The following is a 6,000-nucleotide window of genomic DNA, read 5'->3' on the forward strand; positions in this document are numbered from 1 at the left end:
AGCCAAGTTCAAGTCTTGAACCAAATCTGGAACAGATCTGAACCTGCACAAAAGGACAGAAATTGTTCTACCCGATTTGCGCAAGTTTATTGTTTTTCTAAGAAATCAATTCTTAGTAAGGGGTGTGAAGATCTAAAATTAATTCTTTATTATTATTTAATGATTAAAGAATGGTTTTGTAATTGTTTCTTGGATTTTTGGGTTTTCGTGTGATGGAGATCGAATTCTTTAAAGGTGGCAATATTTGTGCACCCTGCAATTTTTCATTCTATTCATTTTGGTCTGTAAATAATTTTTTTTAGACAAAATGTATAGGATTTGATGTGATGTAATTAATAGAAAATTAGGTTTTTCTATTTTTTCTCGTCTAAAGACTTGCTGGAACACGTGGAAGAAGAGAAGGCCTTTGCAGTTTGAGAAACTGCAATCTGCGATTTGTAGATATCGATTTCATTATCTACGATTAACCCTTTGTTTCACAGGTTTGAAATCACACGTACAACCCTTTGATTTGTTTTCTTGCTGATTCTTGATTGTCTTTAATCGGTTGTAATTAATTTCAAATCACAATCTTGAATTGGATCTTGCAATGGACACCAACCCTAGGCCGGTTTGACCCAAGATTGGTTCAAAGTGGTTGGACTGAACCTGTGGTTCAATAGGGGCTTGTTCTCAGCCCCAAATTCTGATTTGGGCCAGGGGTTTGATGGTCCATTACAATATGCAATTCGTCCCACCCTGTAAAGCCCATTTTTATTAATTAGGGTTTTGCAATTGATTTAAATTGATTGGATCAATTATTTTGTGCATGTGATGTGTGATGTGTGATGTGCTACGTACATGGGCTACAAGCACTTGGCCCATGTTCATTCATTAGTGGCTCTCTGCACACACCATGGCTGAATGCACACCATTGACTTGGTGTCCTAAAGATTATTGGATGATTTCCCTTTTTGATGGGCCTTGGACCAGCTTCCCCCCCAAGAGGAACTGTGCGAAACCCTATCTGTTTTGGGCCCATTTGAATATGACTTTAAGAAAGTCAGTGGGAGCCACTTTGGTTTGACTTAAATCAGATCTAGGGATGTAACAACTTGTTCCCTCTAGATTTATATAAGTGCATGTGATAGGGAGATCCATATGATGAACTCTCTAAAGGCCTTCCGTCATTAGCATGATGATGAGTTTATCAGTAATGATGAAATGCACCATAAAATTAGGCTATCCATTTGCTGGTGAGTCTGTTTGATTGCTTCATAAGATGATAGGGATTCATAGACTGACGTGGGAGGGGCCTATCCTAAAATGGAGGACTTTCTCATGATACTTTGGCGTTCACGAATATGACAGGTCCGCACTTAGTGGATAGAAAGGTTTAACCTAAAATGGCAATGAACCTTGTTTGACAGAGGCCAAAGGGAAAACTCATAAGATGAGTGGATATGATCATTCACAAAAGGTGGTGGGGTTATGCAGCTGAAACAATTGGCTTATGCACTGTATGTGATTTCCCACATTTCCAGAGACATAACCGTGTCTCCGTCACTGAGATGGGAGGGAAATCTCAGAGATGAAGAAATGGAAATTGAACATAGATTAAAAGCCTTTTCTATGTAAATAACATGAATCAATTTAGGTTGTGGACTAATAATTTGCATTGCCTTTTATCAGAAATGACAAACGGACAATTCACTAAACTGTTGAATGTAATAAGCTTAAGGGCCCAAACTACGCTGACTGGTTCCATAGCCTTATGCTGGTGCTAATGTCCGAGAATTGGACAAGGTAGCTAAAAACCCTGCACCGGAACGTCCAAGTGACAGGGCTTCCGAAGCACGGAAGATAGAGTATCAAGAATGAGAGGAGAAAAAATCTCTTGCCTGATATTATATCATAGCTTCCGAGGCACGGAAGCGCTTTGTGTTCATGGATGTCACATTTTTTAAGGATATGTCCTACTATCATAAGGCTTCTCCTCAGCTCCAAGAGTTCCTTTACCTGTCCTGGTTACCGGTTAAAAATGCGCCCAAGATTGGAGTTCTGAAGACTCTTCGTAGCCTGTATATGTATGGAGTGTGATTGGTCATTATGAATTCCCTTGAAATACCAAATATTCAAAGTCATTCCAGCTTCCTCATGTAACCTCTGAAGAATTCTAAAGACCATTATTAATTTTCCATCCGACAAAGATTAAGATTAAGTTTAGATGAAAAAAGATCACGGAGAAAAACTTAGAGGAAAAAATATCTACAATATATGTAACACTCTTATCTTGCTAACATCTAGGCTATTTATTTTGCTTTTCTTGAAACTTGAAGGAGATATTCTTTCACTTGTGAAAGTTAAAACTGAAAGAAATAAATTGATGGCTCGAAGTCTCCACGATACTGAATTAAAACTGGAAATATGGATTTTTGCTTCATAGATAGTTCAGTTGCATGAATTTTCATATTTTTTGGCATATGTTCGGAAAAAAAGTTTTGATTCATATGTTCCTTCTCATTTTTTAATAATTAATTATGCTTTCATTAATGGAACCTATTATATTCACGTGTGCAGGACATTGCGAGGTAATGGCATAACTGGTGGGATACCATAGGAGTTTGGAAATTTGTCTGATTTGACACGCTTGGATTTGCAAGATAACCATTTAACTGGAGAAATACCATCTTCCCTTGGTGATCTTAAAAAGCTTCAATTCCTGTAAATATTACTCTCTGCAAGGAGGAGGAGGAGGAGATTAGAATCTAAGAGGCAATTTGCAGATTTGCAAGGCCAAACCCTCATGGTTTTGTGACTTTGAGTTTGAGATCACTGTTCATTCCTTGGTATGTTATGTTGGCTTTGAGTTTTTAATAAATGAATTGTTTAGTGTTTAATAATTGAGTTCGGACCAGATTACAGCTCTAACCTTGGTAGGTTATGTTGTTTATCGTTGTCACTAATTAAGTGTATTAGCTAATGAGATCAATAACTCACAAATGGGACTGGTAATACAAGTATTGGACCCAAGAAATTTTAATTAATGATGCTGGCCTATAAAATTTTTGTTCAATATTTATATCAAACTTGAATGCTACAGATGTTTAGCATATAGAACTTTAAGTGTAACTAATTGTTAATTGTTACTAGCAACTTCTTTATTTCCTTTTCCTCTCTAGAAAATGTGTTCAATTAATGAATATGATATATTTGGATTATCTTCAGATCCTATCACATTTTCTAGATATTTGCTTGTAGCATTTGAAGTCCTATCAAAGCGCCTTCATGGCATCCATCAACGGAGTTTCGGAACTGTCGACTTGGTTTACAGCACCACAGAGAGAAAAACTCTTTTCGACCTGAAAAAGGTTTTCAAAGATCCTTCAAATTGTCTCTCTTCCTCGGATTCAAACAACAAAGAAGATGTATTTGTGAAGGGAACAGGCAGGCAGGATGAGGCTTGATTTGAAAAACTCCCAAAATGGCATTGTGAAGAGAACATTTCTTGTACAAAGCAAGAATTTATCAAATTGAAATTAAGATGTATTTGTGATTCAAATATTTTGAATGGAGAATGGGTTTTTAAATTTTATTTGTAATTGATGATTTTTTATTTTTGTATTTCATTTCAATTTAAGTGAATATAGAAAAACAGGAAATTTGAAGCAAATTAGAAAAAAATAAAAAAAGGTTATATGAAAAAAATATGGCTTTAGCGGTAGTCATGATTGCCGCTGAAGATGTCCTTGACTGCCACTAAAAACAAGCATCGGACTTATAGAGGCAGTCGATTTATTATTAGTGTTAGAAGCGACTGCCGCTAAATAACGACAGTTTTGTATTTGTATTGGTAGCCTTAAAAACTACTGCCAGAACTTCAAGCAACAGTTCTTTTAGTGGTTGTTTATTGGTTGCTAGTAACGTCTCTAGTGATAGTTTTAGGGACTTTTAGAGACAGTTTTGACTGCCGCTAAAAGTTATTTTAATTGTAATGCATAGACTAGTGGGAGGGGTCTATCCTAAAGCAAAAGACTCTTTCATGGTACCTTGGGGCTCCCGATATGATGGGTTTGCACTTACTAGTTAGAAATGTTTAACCTAAAATGGTAATGAAACTTATCTGATGGATGTCAAAGGGAAAACTCATTAGATGGGTGGATATGTGATCCTTTAAAGAAAGTGATTGGGTTATGCATCTAAAACAGTTGGCCCGTGCACATATGTGATTTCCTACATTTCTAAGGACATGAATTATGTCTTTGTCACTAAGATAGGAGGGAAATCTTAAAGATGAACAAATGTAGATGGAACATAGATAAAAGTTCATTCTATGAAAGATAACATGAAACAATATTAAGGTCATTGACTAATTAATTGTGCCTTTTATTAGAAATAGCACACGGACAGTTCACTAAATTGTTAGACGACAACAAACTCAAGGGACTTAACTATGCAGACTGGATATGTGACCTTAACCTATTGCTTATGTCTGAGAAATTCGATAACGTTGCCAGTAATAGGTATTGGAAGAGGAACTATCATCAATATTTGGAAATCCTCAGGAAGAAGAAAGATAGTAATTTCGAAACACAGGTTATAAAGACCAATCTATTGATCACTTATGCATCCTGGTGTATCTGGGGCTTCTACCCATGAACGTAACACATTGAAGGGGTTCAAGGAAAGCAGAAGACTAAATAATGACAAGGCTGTGCTTTACCTGGGGACAAGTACAACTATTGTAATTGTTGCTATCAGAACAATAGATTTAATCTTTAGAGAATGAATAATTACATTAAAAGATTGTCTTTATGTTTTGTAGCTTAGAAGAAATTTGATTTCAGTTTCTAAGCTATGTAAGGATGGTTATTCTATTTTATTTAGTAATAAGATTGCAATTAAATTGTATAAAAAGTTCCTTACTCACGGAGAACTTGAAAATGGCCTTTATGTTCTCCATCCTGATGAGGGGTGATTTGGTCCTCCAATGGTATTGCAACACATGGCACCACTGAATAGTAGAGTGAAACTTTGGCACCACGTTAGCAAACCTTAGGAACACTTTAGACACCTTGCAACTGCCTTGACGACCTCAACACCACTTCGGTAGGCCAAATTGTGAATGACTCAACAAGACGTCAAGTTGGTGTAAGAGGCAACCTGCTTTCGCCGATCTGACCAGACTTCGGTTAGCAGCCTGCCTGATGTGCCGGGTGACATCCTCCTTAAGCAGCCTATCATCTCTGACTTCCCTGGGATCACGACGCCACGTTGGAAGAGCTGGTTATCACCCCGCCTGCTTCGGGCGTGACTAGATAAACACTATCGGCTTACACGAAGTCCACCACTAGGCGTGAAACCACCTCCAAACCAGATGGACTAGAGATCTCGGATATGCTTCGTTAGCCTCACAATAGCTTGCCTATAGAAAGGCATCCCCTTCAACCCTAGGAGGTATGCACAATTTTAAGCTTTCAAGCACTCTAGCTTTCTTCCTTTTTGCAATCACATTCCATGTTTGCTGACTTAAGCATCAGAGTTCCCACCTCAGGTCAAGCAACCTGGGCACTCTAGTTACTTGTCTTTTGTAGTTCGGCCATGCGACCTGCCCAGTTTGACATTTGAGCTATTTATCAGCAGGGAGCGACAGATAAAAAACTATCAATTGGCACCATCTATGGGAAATGCTATACAAAATCCTTATTCTCACACCTTCTCTTTAATTACAAGCTTAATGGAATCTTCTAGCAACAACACCGTCAACAACGCCAACAACAATGATGGCATTGATGGAGTAGTTAGACAGTGTATGCCCTTAGCTCCAATCAGGTTGATGTACATATACATTTATTGAATAAAAGTACATTATTGTTTCATGTTGATATTGATATGTTTATGTGAAATTACCCCTTAAACTAGATACTTATGAGACTCGTGTTAGTTTAGAATATTTCTTAGCCGTTCGATAGACTTGGGGAGTTTATGTTGTTAAGGCTGACATTGATGTGCTACCAAAGA

The sequence above is a fragment of the Nelumbo lutea genome, chromosome 1, assembly GCF_056320005.1.
Source record: "Nelumbo lutea isolate HS-2025 chromosome 1, American lotus-T2T, whole genome shotgun sequence".
Lineage (NCBI taxonomy): Eukaryota > Viridiplantae > Streptophyta > Magnoliopsida > Proteales > Nelumbonaceae > Nelumbo > Nelumbo lutea.